A 20615-nucleotide genomic window follows, 5' to 3' on the forward strand; every position below is an offset into this window, starting at 1 on the left:
TAGAGGGTACTCACCTGACTTTCAGTTATAGGTTCTCCAGACAGCCAGAATGTTTCAGGCTCTTCATTTGCTGGAAATCACTGGAGTGGCTGAAAATAAAAGGACCATTTGTGTTCAGGCTACCAGGTCACTAGAGCTAATTAAGTAGCAACTTCGTTTGGTTTACAGTCAATGCAAAGATTTTGGCATCTGTTCCACTGAGGAAAAGACAGGAGATTATGGATCAAGAACATTCTCACATGGTGATCTATGCACATATTTTAAGTAATTAAAACTATTCATTTGGCTAAAGAGAAATCATTATATACAAAATTCCTTTAAAACATTCCTTTGGTGTGTTTTAAAATTGTTTATCTTCTTAATCTGACATCAGGCAAGAGTAGCAGAGAAGCCTGACAAATCCTGAGAACAGAGTGAAATGATTTGCAGAGGAATATGTTTTAAAACTTTTCATTCTGAAGATGCGACTGCTGGTATGTTCAATGCAGAAAACCCCAGTTCTGAGCCTGATGTTGATAAGTAAAAAAACATTCACACAGCCCAAAATCTTTCCCATTTTCCCTCCACACTTCTCTAATTATGAGTTCAAATAATATTGCCAAATAATTTTTATTTTCCTTTGATGAGAGTAATCTCAAAACTCATCTGTTTGGCAAATGAATGCAAAATAAAATCATTTTTTTCCAGGTCTTATTATATAACCAATAACAGTTTCCATTTATTAACAGCCTACTATACAGAAGGCACTGTAATTGACATTTCACATTATTTCTAATCTGGACAACTTGGCAAGTTAGGTCTTCTTAATCCTATTTATAGCAAAAAAAAAAAAAAAAAAAAAAAAAGACAAAACTAGGACCAAGAAAGATTAAAAGATTCTGTCTGACTCAAAATTCATGTGCTTCCCATCATGCTTGCTCACTCTTCATCAAGCTTTGGAGTACCACTAAGGATAAGATGATTCTGGGGGCTGTTTGAACAACGATTTGTAAGTTGCCTATTTAATGCCTAATGAATATAGTAAAGGACAATATTCCAAAGTAAGGCATGGATCTTGCTCTCCAGGTGTTCACAGTTTAGTGAAGATAAAAAGAGAAGAGAATGAAGTTCTAAGAAGAATGATTTAGAGAGTAAGTGCTAGAGGAATTCAGAGAGGGGCCCAGTTATGAGCTGATGAGAAGGGGAGTACCCTCCTTTAATGAAGTGAGGCCTCGGTGAATCTGATAGAAGATACAGTTTAGATGAGCAGAGAAGAGAGGGAAGACCATTCCTGGAACAAGGAGTGAGTATGCCAAGTCCCAGAACAGCAAGGACACCAGCCTGGTTGGTGTGATGGAATTTGTGCTAGGGAGGAAAAGGATTCTAACACTATAGTGATTTATCCTATAGCAGCTTGTTATAAAACTGAAGAAGTTACATTCTAGTCTGGGTCAAGGGAATAGTTATCCAAGGTACGGCTTCCTGTCATAAGTAGAAATATGTCTATTTTTTGCCCCCTTCAGAAAAAAAAAAAAATAAGGGGAATCCCAGAAGGGTCATGGGACAAATATAGGTTTAGAAGTCAGAATTTCTGGGTTCTGTTTTCATTTTCAGTCATTTCTTCTCTGAAATGCAACAGTAGAAATTACTGAACCTCTTCTGAATCAGTTTATGCTAAATGGGAAAAAAGTGTATCACCACTTCTCTCAACACACAAGCAAATTTATCCCATTCTAAGTATGCAGATTGTTGGAGACAGGAGATTTTTCCCATTACAGATTTTAGTAATGAAAGTACCCCTAGACTGCCCCGCTTCACTGCTGCATCCCTATACATATTTTACAGCTCATACTATGCTGGAGATAGGGTGGGCAGTAAATAATGTATTTTTAAAATTATGGCAATGTTGACATCTTTTAGTGTAACAGGAAGACATACCATTAACTGTCTTTATAGTTTTCAAGCACAGTTTCTAGATATGATATAATATTGTCATTATGATTTTCCTGCTACCTGGACAACTTGAAAACTTTCTAATGTGTTTAATTATACCATTTTTAATTTGTGCAAGATTAGGGTGAACAATTCTGTAAGTGAGCTTTGACAAAGCAAGTTAGCCTTCCAGACAAATTTTCCCAAGCCCCCTTGGCTCTAATCTGGACTTAAAAAATTCATTTTACTAACTTGTTGAGGATAAAATATTTGGTGCTAATGTTTAGCTATCACAGTGCTGCAGTTTAGAAGGGCAAGGGAAAAACATCCCTCTGGGCTCTTGGGCTGGATGGAAAAAGCCTTGGACTCTGCTTGCGCTCACTGGCTAAGCAGTGTTGAGCAGAAACTGTTTTAAAAACACAGAGCTCTTTATCTTTTTGCCATTTATTTTTCTAAATGTCTTATGGACATCTACTAACAACATATGAGATACAAAATTTTAAATATATTTGTGTATGATATAATATAAATCAATGTAAATAGAAATCTATTATATTTAAATTATTAATGACATTATCCAAGATGCTCCTATTCTTATTTTTTCTGCACTTCATCAAATATTCTCAGAGAAATGTTAATATGGCTCACTATGATTATATATATATATTTCTTTTCCCTATGTTTCTTCTGATTTTTGCTTTATGTAATTTTGTTTCTTTGTTGTTAGGTGTCTAATGGTTTATGATGTCTATCTTGTTTGTGAATTGTACTTTTTATCACTAAAAAATTCATCTTTGTTTTATTTGAAAACTAAAAAATTATAAATAAACAAAAGAATAAAAATAAATTTTTTTGAAATTTTGAAATTTTTTGAGAAATTAATCTCAAAAAATAAATAAATTAAAAGACAGAGTAATGGGAGAGAGAGAGAGAGAGATACCATCAAGGGATAATATACCCATCCACACCCTACAGATCCATCTTGCTTTTAGGAGGACAATACTATTAAAAGCCGGAAATGAGAGTCCAATTTACTTGCTTATGTATCATTCAGAGTCTCCCAGACCATTGAGATTTTATTTGAATTTGTGAATAGTTTGTCCTTATGGTGTTCCCAATAAGGGCTACATTCTCTAAATTGGGGATAAATCAAAGTAAGTTTCAAAGGAAATTCTTTGAATCTATTTCTGGAGCCACTAAACCAGAGTTCATGTCATATTAATGATCGACAGTACTTTCTTGCTTTCATTCACTTGTTCATTTATTCAACATTTTTTGACTATTGAATACTATAGTGAACACAGTCCCATACTCTGATTGTTTCTAGTCCAGTGGAGGAGACAGATAACAAACAGTGTGGAGTCCGGTGATGTGATCAGGAACTAGGTGCTAATGGTGATGGGTGGAGAGCAGCAGTGCTCAGGAAAACTTCCTGCAAACTATGATAGCTGGGAAAACTGTGAAGGATAACGAGGAGTGGTCCAAGGGGAGAAGATACAAAGAAGCATTCTAATTGGAGAAACAACATGTCCAGAGGCATGAGAAAACATGCATGATCTTCGCAAAAATATGAAAGACAGCAGAACTGGAAGAGATGTAAGGGATTTGCAGAATCATAGCTTTCAGAGTCACCAGCCAGTTTTCACAATCTCATCAATTTGAGTGTTTGGATGTGTGGCATTCCCCAGCCTGTTTAAAAGGACATTTCCTTGACTGGCAGTCAGGAAACATGCTGGCAGCATGGCTAAAAATACATAACTCCCTGAGGCAAAGATACTGCAAAGTATCCAGTTGGTGACAAAACAAGAGCATCTCATCTCATTTCTTGAAGTAGGATCAGGAAGTCCGCCAAGACAATCACATATTCTTTTCTCATATTCCATGCACCTAAGGTGCTGCTTTAATGCATGAAGATCAGCTGATTGTAAATTTTGATCTATTTTTTTTCAAGGAGCTGCTGGCATTATTTATTTTCATTGCACATTCAAAAAAACTGAGGATTGTATGACAAATGACAAAGCCACAAAATGAGTCAGTGCAGAGAAAGGATTAGATTGAAGGGCTCCCCAAACTTGGTTGGGGATGAATCTTTAGGATAGGGTGTGTGTGTGCTTAGTCACTCAGTCGTGTCCAACTCTGCAACCTCATGGGCTGCAGCCCAGGCTCTTCTGTCCATGGAATTCTCCAGGCAAGAATACTGGAGTGGGTTGCCATTTCCTTCTCCAGGGGATCTTTCTGACCTAGGGATCAAACCTGGGTCTCCTGCATTGCAGGCAGATTCTTTACTGGATGAACCACTAGAATACTATGAATATAAGCCAATACCCTGACAGGAACAGGGCTTGTTAGAGCAGAGGTTTGGGCAGCAGCAGAAGCTGGATCAGGGACTGATTCTGAGTGATGCTCTAAGGCAGAAAGTAACTCTATCAGAGGGACTACAGAAGGACTTGAAGCTCACAAACATATAATAAACCATTTTCTTCTGTATTTCTTCCTACAACTAAGGATTAGGAGTCAGGACTGCTACCCCTTTTCTGTCATCTATGACCCTCAACTCCAGCTGGGAGATTTTCTTCTCTTGAGCAGTCCTTAGTGATCATTTTATCCTAATTTCATTGGTATAAACATGATGAAGGTAAGAAACAGCCTGGGAATACATCTATAAGTAACAAAAACACTAATTCAAAAATATATCTACACCACCACGTTCATAGCAGCATGATTATAGTAGCTAAGACATGGAAACAAACCTAAGTGTCCATTGATAGATGAACAGATAAAGAAGTTGTGGTGCATATATATATATGTATACATATATATATGCATATATATATATATACACACATATACACACACACAATGGAATATTATTCAGGGGATTGTACCCTGTGGGATGCTGTTGATCCCTACTTCTCTCCCAAGACTGCACCACCTTAGCAGGTGCCCTTGGCACTAAATATGAAACCTGAGGCTTAGATAACTTGGGTAGAGGTGAGGGGTGGAAAGGAGGATACTCAAGAAGAAGAAAAAAATTGTGCATGAAAGTCATTCAGTCATGTCCAACTCTTTGCGACCCCATGGACTATACAGCCCATGGAATTCTCCAGGCCAGAATACTGGAGTGAGTAGCTTTTTCCCTTCTCCAGGGGATCTTCCCAACCCAGGGATCGAACCCAGGTTTCCTGCATTGCTGGCAGATTCTTTACCAGCTGATCCACAAGAGAAGCCCAAGAATACTGGAGTGGGTAGCCTATCACTTCTCCAGTGGATCTTCCCAACCCAGGAATCTAACTGGGGTCCTGCACTGCAGGCAGATTCTTTACCAACTAAGCTGTCAGGGGAGCCCAATATTAAATACAGAAATACATAATTATTTAGGAAAGAAATCCTAATAGGTACCTGAAGCCTTGGAGATCTGGGACTTTTCCTAAAATATCTTTAGGAGAGTTACCAACATTGCTTCCATACAGATGCTTCCTGCTTGTGTTTGGCTTTCCCTTCAACCTATAACACTACAAGCCTGCTTTCCTCCCAGCATATACAGGGACCAGAGCAAGCAAGCAGCCTGAAACTTATGCTTCATTGGATTCATGGTTCACCCAGATGCAGTACCACTGACAGAAGATGCTGGAGGATGATTTGGATGTATGTCCTCGTTTGCCAGAAAGTCCCAGGTTATGCCTGTTATTCTTGTTTAAGTATTTTTCCCAGTTTCATTGAGAAATAATTGACATACATCTCTGTATAAGGCTTACAGCATGATAGTTTGATTTACATAAGTTGTGAAATGATTACCACAATAGTTTCAGCTAACATCCACCTTCTCCTCTAGCTACAATAAAAAGCAGCAAGAAAATAATAAAGGAAAAAAAACCCTTCTTGTGATGAGAACTCTTAGGATCTTCTTATAACAACTTTCTTAAACATCAGGCAGCAGTGTTACCGATAGTCATATTGTACATTACATCCTAAGTATTAAACTCTCTCATCTTAAAAGCAGACCTTTGTATCTTTTGACCACCTTCCTCCAACCCCCCTCTCAGGATCCCCCTCTTACCTCTAGTAACCACAAGTCTGATCTGTCTCTGAGTCTGATTTGTTGTTATTGTTGCCATTTTCAGATTCGACATACAAGTGAGATCATACGTGTTTGTCTTTCTCTGTATGACTTATTTCACTTAGCATAAGGCCTTCAAGGTCCTTCCATGTTGTCACAAATGTTAGGCTTTCTTCAATGTTTATAGCTGAATAATATACCATTGTATATATATACATCACAACGTCTTTAGCTATTCATCTGTCAATGGACACTTAGGTTGCTTTCATGTCTTGGCTACTGTTAAGTAATGCTACTATGAACATGGTGGTGCAGATATATTTTTGAGTTAGTGTTTTTGTTACATTTTGATATATTCCCAGAAGGGAAACTAGGGACTCATGTATGGAAGTTCTGTTTTTTCTTTTCAGGATCCTCCATGCTGTTTTCCATGGTGGCTATGCCAGTGCACACAGTGTACCATCAAGTGCACGGGGGTCTCCTTTTCTCCACATCCACACCAGCACTTGTTAGGTCTTGTCTTGTCTTTTTGATGATGATCATTCTAACAGATGTGAGGTGATGTTTCTGTGGTTTTAATTTGCATTTCCCTGATGACCACTGGTGTTGAGCATCTTTTCATGCACCTGTTGACCTTTCATATGTCTTCTTTGGAGAAAAGTTTAATCAGATCCTTTCCCTGTTGCTTAATTGAGTTATTCAGGGTTTTGAGTTCTTTATATGCATTGGATATTAACCTTTTATCAGATATATGGTCTTCACATATTTTCCCCATTTTTTAGGTTGTGTTTTCATTTTATTGATGGCTGTGCAGAAACTGTTTAGTTTGATGTGGTCCCGCTTGTTTATTTTATATTTTATTGCTTATGTTTCAGGTGTCAAATCCAAAACATCATTATCAAGATGCATGTCAAGGAGTTTTGCTCCTATGTTTTCTTCTAGGAAGTTCCAGGTTTTAGATCTTAATGATATTAACATTTCAAGTTAATTTCTGTGAGTGGTATAAGACATGGGTCCATTTTTAAAATTTTGATAACTTCCTTTTCATTCTGAAAAAAACAGTCCTGGTTTGCCTGATAAAGTGTATGGTCACCCGATTTATGTTGGATACGTCTGTGACCACATAAACTGGTCCCGGGTTGGGGCTTTCAATTCTAACTTTAGCATCATCATCGCCTTTCTGCCCCAAGTAGGTCTGGTAGAATATCTGTTTTCCAATCTCAAAGTGGGGGTAATCACATTAACCTGGGCTTCCCAGGGCTCAGAGGTAAAGAACCTCCTGCAATGCAGATGTTGGTTGGATCCCTGATTCGGGAAGACCCCATGGAGAAGGAAATGACAACTTATTTCAGTATTCTTGCCTGGGAAATCCCATGGATATGGGATCCTGGTGGGCTACAGTCCATGGAGTTGCAAAAGGGTCAGACACAATTGCAAAATGGTCGGACACAACTTAGCAACGACAATCACATTGACCTACTTATTGTGAGTTGTAAGGAAGGTTCCTATTGTGTATTTTCTATCTTCTTAAAAGCCATTGCTTTGGTATTATATAAATTAAGACTTCAACAAATTTGTCAAAGATGTGTAAGCCCTCTTTCATTTAGATATCCAAGAATCTGTAAGTAATACTATCTAATCCAGTAGCTTTAGTTCTCTGTTATGCTTTCATGAAGATCCACCCGTGTTCAGCAACCTACAGGGTGGAGCAGTAAGACAGTCAGGCCTAGTTAAAAAGATCAGCTGGGTGTCTGGCCCTTGGGTGAAACACTGCATCTGAATGTACTGGTGGAGTTAAGGAAGTGTTATCCGGAAATAGCATGGCCTTGGTGGGTCACGCTGTGTCAGTTGTCACTATTAGAGAAAGACATGCAGGAAAGCCAGGCAGGAAAGCTCCACCCCCACATGGAGCTGGTTTGCAGGCTGAACCAGTGAGGAGGACAGCACAACTCTGTGGTGGGCAGGCTACCGGATCCAAGACACCACTTCAGAGCCTCTGAATCAGACGTCAAGCACAAAAAATCAGGCTTATTTTCTCTGCCAAAGTCACATGCAATGTCGAGGTAACAGCAAAAAGTGTCCTCTGAGTGCTGATTTGGGCATGTAAACAGTGGTGTGGTTAGATGCCACTCTGTGTTTAAAGTAATTATACTATAGCACTGGAATGTGGCGATGTGAAAGCCCCATTGCAGCAAAGTTGATTCTATCAGCAAACTGGCAAGTCAGTTGGCCCAGATCCTGCTTCTCCCTGAATTTACTGCCTCTTACTTGGGAATTGTCTCTGGGAAAGTAAAAACCAACAACAACATGTCGGAGACATGGCTTGTGGCCGTTGGCCCATAGCAGCTGTGGTCACTCATGTTCAGTGGGAGCCTTTGGAAAATAGCTGAGGCTGATGGGAGTGGAAGTGGCCTGAGTCTATGTCTTACCTTGTCTTGTTGGAGTCTGCTGAGGCTGCACAGTCACTGCTCAGCACGCTGGAGAAATTCAGCCTGAGAAAGGCTGGTGATGTGGGCAAGACTTCCTGGGAAGGGTGACATCCCTGGAAGTAAAGATGATGGTTCTTTGCTCCTGGCTCCGGAAGCCCTGCCTTCAGGGGTCCAGACAAATATCTGACTGCTGAAGTTTAACTGCATCCTAAATATAAGGACACAGGGCCTCTTTTATCCCTGTCCTCTTTGGAATCGTGCCTTTCTCAGGGAAAAATGACCTAGTGATCACCCCTCTGCCCCACGTCCTGGCACCCGATCCCCACCCTTGTGCCAGATCAGTGGAACTTTCCTTGTGTCTGGGGAGAATCATTTCCCTTTATCCTCACAGAACTTCCTTCATAAGTTAGTGCTGGCAGTGATATTCATTCTAATTAGCCGCCCTTGATGGATTTATTTCATCCAGTTGTAAATTTTAGAGGAGAAATTCCCAGGCCAACTTAAAACTAGAAGTCACAGGACAAGCTAAGTGGAAATCAGGCTTGGATGACCTCCACAGAGAAGGCAAGCCAATTCCCATGAGGTTTAAACACAGTGCTCCCAGGAAGGCTAGTCAAAGTTGAAGGACAGACCTGGAAGAGATCTCATGGAGCCCATTTCGTTCAGTCACTTTGTTTTACAACGATGGACCTGAGGCTCGTAAAGGTGAATTAATCTGCCTGATCACCAGTCACCCCTGAAAGTGAAAAGGGCATAGACAACACTGTTGACTACAGGGAAAATATCTGCTTATCTTCTAGGGCAAATTAAGTACGGCTGTCATAAGCAAAAGCTTGATCTATTTTTCTCAAGTTCATCTTTCTTTTCACCTTTTAACTTGTTTTCATGGAGTAATGTTACATCCCTGAAGAGAACATGTGGAATCCAGCTGATGAGAAATTTCAGATATTCCAAAAAGTATACAAAGTCGATGGTGTAATGTTGGTAGGTAAGGGGACCAGCTGTTGGAAACTATAAACTCCCAAAACATCTGGACTGAAGTGTGTCCTAAGTTCCAGTCATAAATTGTCCTTTAGCTGTAAACCTTTATGCTCTGAGTCTGGAATATTCTCTGACTCTCCATCTGTCATTGGTACTTTAAGAGTAGTTACTGAAGGTGGTGGATGGTAGGGAGGTTTGTTTTATGGAGTATTGGGGAAGAAATCTTTCTTGTCATATTTATGACAACTCTTCCTGGTATTTTTTCCTTTATGTATTGGCCTCAGATTCATTAGAAGTAAAAGTTGGCATTTTCTCTTCTTTTTTTCATTCATTCCTTTCCCCTCCTTCATTTTCTTTCCTTCCTTCATTCCTTCTTTCTTCCTTCCTCCCTCTCTCTCTCCTTATTTACTACCATCCTTCATTTCTCCCTCTCCCTCCCCTCCTACTTATCTTCCTTATTTTTCTCTTTCTTTTCTCTTCCTCCTCCTTCTTTTCCTCCTTGTACCTCAAAGCTCAACTGTGATTTAATAAACAGTCACTTACAGCTACAGCTTATGGAAGAGATACTGTTATCTGTTTTTCACTTGTTGAGCCTTGGACTCATGTGCATAGATGAAATTTAAAGGCTCCTTCATTTTGCCCAGCTTTCATGTTGATATTATGAATATTCATCTTTTAATATAAATATAAGAAGACTCTTCATTTTCTAAATTATCAAGGCTAGGAGGTTTTAGCACAGAACTCCTGTCATGAGAAATTTTGGTTTTATTTGCAGAGCTATAATCGTTAAGTTTAAATGATACCAGAACAATAGTCAAGGGGTACTAAGTCACCAGATGATTGATTCTATTTTTTACCTCACAACTAATTACTTGAAGTTCTTTATACAAATGGAGTCCAAGAATCATCCAGATTTCCTTAATATTACAACTTTATATACTAAAAGTTATAATATTTATATTACAACTTCTAAAAACATGTTAATAATTGTACTATAATAATTCTTTACTGATTGCAATGGATTAAAATAATTTGCATTTCAATGAAATGATTTTGAAAACAAATGACAGGTACTAATCATATTCCCCACCAAACCTGTTCCTGCAGGAGACTTCCTCATTTCCATCGCTGGCTGTGCCATCTTCTCAACATCTCAGGGTAGAAATCTGGTAGCCATTCTCGGCACCTCTCAGCCCTCGCCCTTCACACTCAGTCTATCACCAAGTCCTGCCAATTTCACCTCCACAATATGTTTTGACTCTGCCTATGCTGCTCCTCATTTCCATCTACTCCAGCTTTCCCAGGCCACCATCATTTCTTTTCCCCAACCTGGTTTCTCTCCTCCACCCTCTTCTCTCTCCAATCTGTTCTCCTCAAAACAATGAGGGTGACCTTTGGAAAAAAAAAAACAGGAGCAAGTTGTGCTCTTATTTCAAATTCCTTAATGTAGGCCTAGATCTCTTGCTACTTGGCTCCTTAAACCCTAGCTGCCTTTGGTCCTTTTTTGGTGGTAAACTGATCGGGGCATTTCTTCCTGCTCCCCTCCACCCCCACCCCTATCTACTTTCTTTATCAAGCATGTCTTAACTAAATATCATACTCAGAAAAGTTTTATACCCAAACTAATGCAGTTCCTGTTGTAATGCTCAAACAAAACAACTGGTTTTTCTTTCAAAACCTTATCACAATTATAAAGTTTTACATTTATAATATAATATACATTTTATTATTCTATTGTATGTAAAGTCTAGCTTCTCCTGCTGATTATAAGCCCTATGTGGGCAGACACCATGCATGTCCTGGCTCAGTGCAGACATATAATAAATGTTTAATAACTACTTGTGGATAAATGAATTGTCGTTGTAATGAATTTGTACACTGCATGTTTTATTTTAGTTTTAGGGGCATACGTGTTCTAATCCCCTTAAATTTATGTACCTATTAACCAGATGATTTTATCCCCCTTTTACAGATAGTAAAATAGATTTAAAGAAAAAAATAACTTAGGAAGGGTAACAGTGTCCTCAAGTTCAGAGCTGCCTAATACATAGAAAATAATAACAACAGCAATGATTGCAATTTTTTGCTCTTTTACAGTATTCCAGGAATGTTCCAATAATATTAACTCATTTAATCCCTATAACAACTGTGTTAGGTAGGTAATATTCCTTTTTTGAGAAACTAGATGTTAGGTAACTTGCCCAGGATCTTAAATATATACATATGCACATTATGGTAAATGCTTTCTACATACATAATCATGTTGGTTATCTTGCTGACATTGAGTTTTACCCAGTCAGTGTGTTCCTATGGTGAGAAACACTGCAGGGAGCATGATTTCTGGTTCCTCTTGAAATTTCTTTCTTTCTATATCTCTTGCCCTGGCTCTCTCTACCCTCCCTCTTCCCATCCCTTCTCCTGTTCCTGGCTTCCCCTCCGGCTGTTTAGTAGGAAAACATCTGACAGAGCCACTTTTCTGCCAGGCTATTATATACATGGTCAGTGTTCCCACATTCCAAAGGTGGGTAAAAATGTGTGTGGAGAGCGGGGAATTCTGCCAGAACAATGATTCACTGTGTACATGCAAAACGGTTCAATAATAGGTCACTGCCCTCGTGAGAGCAATGCTGCTCATCCCCAGGGGAAATAAGGGGGCTGGCACACAGCTCTCCTGTGACCTGGGATAAGCTTTCTATGACAAATGGGAGAGCCTTACCCACCAGCACCCACATCCTGACTTTTTATTTCATGGGCATGAAAGGTGATTTTCAAAGAATGATGGGCATGAAATGAGTTCCTGACATGCAATTGCATACATAGTCAGTGTGTACACTCACCTCTAGGTTATTCAGCAATTAGTTATATATGTGTTGGAGTGTCTGGTCCCCTGGCTTCTCCCAATGGAGTTGTTTACTTGGTTTTAATTTTTTGGTCCAAATTCCTGCTCATAAGAATGTCAACTAGTAGAAATAGAGGATTATGGTGGAATTGGGCTGGGCCGTTCCCTGCCTCACTTTCCCCCAAGCCCATCCTATACTACAGAAAATGACCTGATCCCTTTCTTTGTTGCCCAGAGCCTGTGTAAAGCCCACCTCAGGACCAGCCCCACAACCAGCCTAATGGCTAGCATAACTCTGCCACTGGGGGAAGAAATCAGCCGGTGAAGATTGGGACTCTCACAAGGTAAGATATTATGTTTCACCTGGCCTTAAGGTTGCCTCACAATTATTTTGCTTCTCCTCAACTCCCTTTTCCAGACCTTAACAGCTGTTCTAGACCTCTTCACTACATTCCTTGGCCCCCTTACTCTAGTCTAAGCCAGGAGTTCTCAATTTTGGCAACCCATTAAAATCACCCCTGGAAAAAAAAAAAAATCACCCCTGGACCTTTTAAAAATCCTGGTGCCTACACTGCATCTCAGGCCAATTATATTAGACTCTCTGGCAAGGGATTCAAGCATCAGTTTTGCTTTTAAAGGTCCCCAGATGATTCCAGTGTACAGCCAAGGATTAGAACCCTTGCTTTAAAGAAGAGAACTTTCCAATTTCATCAGAAAATTGAGGCAGTAAAGCACCAACATCTCAAATTCCTTATCTGCTCATAAGCTTTTCTACATGCATCTCCACCCTGCTGTCTTTCTCTCTGGTCTTAGTAGTTGAGCCACCCCTCTACTTCAGGACAACTATGTCCTTTATACCCGTATCTTCCAAGAACTTCCAAGACCTGCTTGTATCTCTAATCTCTTCCCCTCCAGATTATAAGCAAGATTAAGTCCAGCTCATCTTAGAAAAAGTATCCATGGAGCTTGTCATCTCTGTTTCCAACCTCACATCTATCCACTCTCCACTAAGTTCTTTGTAGTCTTTAATTAATTAATTTTTACTTGGAGGATGATTGCTTTATAATATTTTGTTGACTTCTGCCATATATGAACATGAATCAGCCATAGGCATACATATGTCTCCTCCCTCCTGAACCTCCCTCCCACCTCCCACCCGATCCTCTAGGTTATCACAGAGCACCAGATTTGAGCTCCCTGTGTCATACAGTAAATTTCCATTGGATATCTAATTTTACATATGGCAATGTGTATGTTTCAGTGCTTCTCTCTCAATTTGTCCCACCTTCTCCTCCCCTCCCTGCCGTGTCCACAAGTCTGTTCCCTATGTGTGAGTCTCCATTGCTGCCCTGCAAATAGGTTCCTCAGCACCATCTTTATAGATTTCATATATATATGTTAATATATGAAATTTGTCTTTCTCTTTCTTATTTACTTCACTCTGTGTAATAGGCTCTAGGTTCATCCACCTTACTAGAACTGAGTCAAATTCATTTCTTTTTATGACTGAATAGTATTTCATTGTGTATATGTACCACGACTTCTTTATCCATTCATTTGTGAATGGCCATCTAGGTTGTTTTCATGTCCTAGCTATTGTAAATAGTGCTACAATGAACAGTGGGGACATGTGTCTTTCAATTATGGTTTCCTGAGGGTATATGCTCAGTAGTGGGATTATTAAGTCATATGGTAGTTTTAATCCTAGCTTTTTAAGGAATCTCCATTCTGTTCTCCATAGTGACTGTCTTAATTTGCATTCCCACCAACAGTGTAAGAGGGTCTCCATACCCTCTCCAACATTTTTTGTTTGTAGATTTTTTGATGATGGGCATTCTGACCATTCTGGTATGAGGTGCGTTCTTTGTTTTATTGTAATATTCTCCCTGAATACCAAACTTTCTCAGCTGTACTCTTACTAATCTTTCATAATTGGACATAGTTGCTACACCCTCCACAAGAGGGTCCCAGATTCACTCGCTGGATAAAGATTCTTCCATTCAATTGACCCTCTGAAACATTTTTCTCTCCTTTCCCCTCAAATGTAACTGCCTTGAGGACAGAAACCATGTCCTTTTCATCTTTGTTAACATCAGTATCGGGCTTTCCTAGCTTTTTTGTAGGAATTCACCTATGATTGTTGAAGTGAATTGCAAAACTAGTCTCTATCTAGTTTCTTTGGCAGAATGATGTGGTCTGGCTGGCTGGAGATGAATTTCATCCAACCAGGCCCCCACACTTTTTTCCCATGAATGGCTGTCATGGAAAGGACTTCCAGAAATCATTGAGACATTCTTTTGGATTTCACATTATGCCACAGAATACTGTCATATTTACTTGTTCAGGATGAATTTCTAAACAAATATGATATAGGAATCCTCTGCTCAGAATTTCCACACTTTTCAAGGCCATTGCCCAAGCAATAATGATCTTGGGTAACCAGAAGAAAGAAGAGTCAACACAGTGGCTTGTACTTTAGATACAGTTTTAGAAGTTAAAATTCACACCCTGACACAGTCGCTTTATTTTAGAAGCCAGCACCATTTCTTTGCAGAGGCAGAGCTGACCCTGCTGTGCAAAACTGCCAGAGCAGGGTGCGTCACCATGCTGAGCTCCTGCCGGCAGCCGCTTACTGAAGTTTTCCTATTTTCTTTTGTTTTCCTCTTAAACTCTCCTTCAAAAGTACAGGTTACTCCTCAGTCAGACTCCGAACGCTTAGCTCCCTCAACAGAATAGCCAAATCCCTACCCTGCCTGATTAATTAGCTGAGTAAATCTAAGAAACTCCTTGGCTGCATGGCCCTTCCTTCTGCCAAATTTTGTAAAATTCATAGACTGTGTGTATTCATAAGCACAGGAAAACACCTGTGAGCAATTAACCAAATACCCTTGATTTAGAGGCCTTGGAAATACACTGATGGCCCTCAGACCGTTGGCACGGGTCTGTAATTATGTGAGACCACAACCAAATCTTCCCAACAGGCCAATTACAGGAAAGGTCATTCTTTCAAATACAACGTGATGATTTCTCTAAAAATACTTCTGCCTGAGACTCAGAAAGAAGTCTTCTTTATAAGAGTGTTGCTTTAAAGCAATGGTACATAGGAGTTTGGAAAAGGAGCGATGTCTCAGGCCATTTCTCTGAGATATGTCTATAACCATGACGAGTGGAAAGAAAACCACCTAAACCAATTTTTTAAATTCACTGAATTAAAAAGCGTGTTTAAATGATCCACCTAGAAAATGTTGCATTTAACCTTTTGTTTCTGTCCAGCCTAGAAAACAGTATGCACGGAGTTAATAAGTCAAGACTGTAACCAACAGTGTGTCCTGTGAAAATGAAAAACCACCTTTTAGAGTAGATAGTCCACTATAGAACTGTAAAACAAAAAGCTTTGTCTAATCCTTTCTAATGTGCAAGAATGAATTCTTATCACTCTGTACTGGCTTCCCCTGTGGCTCAGTTGGTAAAGAATCTGCCTGCAATGTGGGAGACCTGGGTTCAATCCTTGGGTTGGGAAGATCCCCTGGAGAAGGGAAAGGCTACCCATTCCAATATTCTGGCCTGGAAACTTCTATGGACTGTATAGTCCATGGGGTCACAAAGAGTCAGACATTACTGAGCGACTTTCACTTTCACTTTTCACTGTACCTTTCTTTATATTCTACATGACTGCTGCTGCTCCTGCTGCTAAGTCGCTTCAGTCGTGTCCAACTCTGTGCGACCCCATAGACGGCAGCCCACTAGGCTCCTCTATCCCTGGGATTCTCCAGGCAAGAGTACTGGAGTGGGTTTCCATTTCCTTCTCCAATGCATGAAAGTGATAAGTGAAAGTGAAGTCGCTCAGTCGTGCTCAACTCTTAGCGACCCCATGGACTGCAGCCTACCAGGCTCCTCCGTCCATGGGATTCTCCAGGCAAGAGTACTGGAGTGGGTTGCCATTGCCTTCTCCGATTCTACATGACTAGAATATTTAAAATCAACCTTACAATATTGAAGAAAGCCATCTATTTTCAGAATCAGTCTCAAAAAGCCCAAAGACCTGAAAAACATGAGTTCTTAATCAAATATAGATATGCTTCAGGAGATATAAGCATCCTTAGAAATTCTAGAAAAAATTCGTGTTATGTATTTTTTTCAGAGCAAAGGAGTGGGAGGTATTTTTAATTACACAGTCTAATGCAGTAGCCTCTACTGCATAGCTTTTGAGTCCCTGATATATTACAGCTTCAATTGAAATGTGCTGTGTTCAGATCCCTACTGGAGGGCCTCCCTAGTGGCTCATTGGTAAAGAATCCACCTATCAATGCAGGAGACATAGGTTTGATCCCTGGTCGGGGAAGATCCCACACACCACAGAGCAACTAAGCCCATGCATCACAACTATCAAGCCTGTGCTCTAGAGCCTGGGAGCTACAACTGCTGAGCCCACATGCCACAACTACTGAAGCCGTTGTGCCCTAGAGCATGCTCAGCAACAAGAGAAGTCACCACAATGAAAACCTTGCACACCACAACTACAGAGTAGCCCCTGCTCTGGCTGCAACTAGAGAAAAGCCCATGCAGCAATGAAGACCCAGCACGGGCATAAATAAAGAAATAAATAACTCAAGAAAAATCCTTACTAGATTTTGAAGATGTAGAGTTATAAAAAGAATGTAAGATATTTCACTAATAACTATTGTATTGATTAATGTTGAAATTATAATATTTGTATGTATCCCATTAAATAAAAATAATTGATCTTACCTGCTTATTTTTATAATTTTTAACATAGTCACTAGAAAGACCAAGACTACCTACTAGCTCACTTTGTATTTCTATTGGATGGTACTGTGCTTATAGATTTCATCAGTTTTTAAAGAGCTCTTTTTCTTAGAGCAAAGAGAGACTTGTTGAGATATAAATGCTCATCTCTCATCCTGCTGATTCTGTCTCAGCAAACAGCCCAGCACTGGGTGCGCTGACGCTTGTGAGGGTATCCTTGGCTCACACTGGAGACAGGCTGCTGTGGAAACCTCTAACATGGATGATGTTTCCAGAAACAAACATTGATGCACCCATCACTTCACCATCGGCACACAGATTCTGTAATCTCTCTTCCTCCAGTCTTAGAGGGACACATGTCCACAAATCTGCATTGTCTTCCTGGATTCTCCAACTAAACATGTCTGCTGTAGCACTTTTCACACCAACCTTGCCCTTATGATTTTCTATCTGGGTCACAGGTATCTTTGAATTCTTCTCATTTCCTGCCCACACCAGCGCTGCAAGCAACTATTAAGGCCTTTCAATCTGCCTAAAATGCCTTTTTGTGTTTTTTTTTGCCACCTTTGCCTGGATTATTGTCATACTCTCCCACCTGCCTCCATTTTTCAAGATCATCTCCCTCAATGCAGAGTTCATTTTAAAATCAGAAATCTGACTATATTACTTTCTAGTTCAAAGAGTAAGACACAAAGTCTTCACTGTAGCTAAAAGTGTGCTCCATAAACTGTCTTAATCCAGGTTTCATCTTTATATCCCAACCCCCACCCCACCCATATACACACCAGCCACGCCAGACATACAATCTTCTCTCATGCCTCCAAGTCTTTGAACATATGCCTCTCTCTGCTTGAATGCTTTTTCCTCCCTCTGCCTTTTAAGACCTACGTTATCATCGTCTCTTCTACATCCACTTTGAGATGCTCAAAGCACTTTGTATATGCCTCTGTTAGGGCATACATCATATTGTATTGAATTGTTTCACTGTGAGCTCCTCCAAGTTATTCACTTTTTGTCTGTGCTGCCTAGTACAGTGCTAAAAACTATAAGAACTTATTGGATATCCAGAGCAATTCCAAGTAATCTTGTTTCTATAAATCTTCCCAAAGTAAAGTTCTCCACTCTCACAAGTCAGAGTTTGAGGAATCTTAGAGATTTTCTAGTCTACTCTCCCATTCCCTGATGAGCAAATCAAGACGCTTAGACATGAGTCATCACTTATTGAGTGCCTGCTGTCTCATTTCATCTTCATGATACTCCATGAAGTAGGTTTTCCTATTAATACCCATTTTACAAAAGATAAAAATGAAGCCTCACTGCATTTAAGCAATGTGCCCAGGGTCACATAGATAGCTAATTACCTGGTGAGATTACACATGAATTTATCCTTGTACTTTCCTGAGTCATCATTCTCCTGTCTCACATGACTACTTAACAATTTGAGATGCTCCCTGAGTTATTCAACAGACATGAAGATGATATTTTCACAGAGAAACAGAATGTTTTAGTGGGAAGGACCACATTATGATAATGATGCAATTTTTATTTGTTTGACATGTTTGTGAGCATATAAAATTTTAATCTGCCATATTTTTTTCATTTCCATTATGACAAAAACATTCCTTCATTATTACTATATAATCATAACTTTTCAAGGCTGCATAACAGTCCATCAACTAATTATACCATAATAATCAGAGTTGTTTGAGTCCTAACTGAGTGATATTTAAAAGCATGAAATCCAGCAACTTGGTAGAATAATAGCTCAATAGGACCTCAGAGATCTCTAGTCCATCTTTCTCAAAGTACTGTCTTCAGACCAGCAGCATCTATATCACCTGGGAGCTTGTTAGCAAAACAGACTCTTAAACCCTACCCCAGACCTAGTGAATTCAAATCTGCATTTTAACTAGAAACCCAGGTGATTTGTGTTTACATAATATGTATGCAATAGTATGTGAAAACAGGAGTTCTCAACCTTGGCTGCACTTTAGATCACGTGGAAAGATCTTCAAGATACTGATGTCCTGGTTACACTCAAGCCTAAATCAGACTCTCTGGCAGGGGTACCAAAGCATCTGTCTTTTTTAATGCTACCCTGGTGATTTCAACCTGCTCAAAAGCCACAGAAGAAGGCACTGAGACCCTACCATAAACTGATGAGATGTTTCAGCAGCTCCCTCTCCCTAGTGCTGGAGTTCCTTTTACAAGGTCATCCTATACATTTGTATGGGAAATTCTGGTAAAACTAGACAAAGCCAAAAAAAAAAAAAAAAAAAAAGAGAGAGAAAGAGAACAACAATGAAAACAAAGACCTCACAAAGCTTTTAAGAAAATTTAAATTTTAAAAGTTCTTTAAATTTCCCATTTATGTTTTCTTTTCGGCCCTTCCTAGCCTCCTTCTCCCTCATGGTCCTCTCCCAAGAGATTCCTGTCTACGACAGATTCTGGAGGTCCTGCTCAGAGACCACAAAAAGCAAGTTTCCTATATCACAGAACCAAGAAGCAGCAGAAAGAATACTTGAATTCTTCTCCTTAAGTTGATTTGTTCTGGCACCTTCTCCTACCTTCAATCCCCAAATCCAATTTCTCCTATATGTCTGTATTTGGGCAAGCCAGAGGATTTGGGAACTTATTTCTACATGATGACACAACTTTCTTTTAGGTTAACAGAAAAGTCAAGGTCACAGCCATGAACTGTTTTCCTCAGTATTCTGTTCAATGACTTGACCACTAAAAAAACAAACACCTGAGCTAACTTGGAAGCCTTTGGCCCTCTAGTCCTGCAGAGTGTTGAACCATCCTGAATACTGGGACCAGGAGGAGGAGGATACACTTTTTCAAAACTAGGACTCAGCACTTTTTCCCTTTTTACATAAACTAGGATCATAGCACATACTCTGAATGTTTTGCCTTTTGTAGAGAATGTTATAATGGAACACTGGGCACATGGCATTATTATTTGGTCAATGAAAAGTGATTTTTAAATGTTTTCATCTTTAATTCCAGTTTTATTGATTTTAGCCATTTTGGTTCTAATTTATTTCAATTTGTTGTTGTTTAGTTGCTGAATCATGTCCAACTCTTTTTCAACCCCATGAGTCTGTAGCATGCCAGGCTCCTCTGTCCACGGGATTTTCCAGGCAAGAATACTGAACTGGGTTGCCATTTCCTTCTCCAGAATTTCTTTCAATGTTTAACCTCAATTTGATATTTATTTTAAATTTAAACATTTATTTTAAAAGCTTATATTTTAAACTTTCTACTCTAAGTAGTACAAAAAATTTTAAACAGATGTCTCATCAGTCATTGCCAACTGAGTACAAGTACTTACTTCTTTTCCCTCTTGATAACCACAACACATTAAAGTGTTTTTTTTTTTTTTTTGAGGTATAAAAAGAATGGGATGGATGTATCAAATTAGCTTATGAGATACTCTGGAATTTTCTGGAAGACAGAAAGTGGTTGGAAGGATGGTGACTTGGACAAAGGGAAGCTGGGGCATATATGCAAGGATCCCCCTCTCCCCTAGGTCCCTAGGTCGGGATCTGCCTTGTATAGGTCACTGGGGGCATAAATGCCACTGTGAGGACATGTCTGAGCTTGTACAGAACCATCCATCTCAACTGCT

The 20615-nt window shown here is 39.6% G+C and overlaps 1 protein-coding gene across 1 annotated transcript in view; it reads right to left on the minus strand.

The window, feature by feature from the left end:
• The window catches only part of FRMD6 (FERM domain containing 6), a 281731-nt gene that overhangs the window by 108350 nt on the left and 152766 nt on the right, over positions 1-20615 (minus strand). Inside the window, exon 5 of the mRNA XM_044925123.2 lies at positions 15-89. The gene's annotated coding sequence lies outside the window, so the exon portion shown is untranslated. The remainder of the gene's footprint in view (positions 1-14; positions 90-20615) is intronic.

This window comes from Bubalus bubalis, chromosome 11 (genome assembly GCF_019923935.1).
Source record: "Bubalus bubalis isolate 160015118507 breed Murrah chromosome 11, NDDB_SH_1, whole genome shotgun sequence".
Classification (NCBI taxonomy): domain Eukaryota; kingdom Metazoa; phylum Chordata; class Mammalia; order Artiodactyla; family Bovidae; genus Bubalus; species Bubalus bubalis.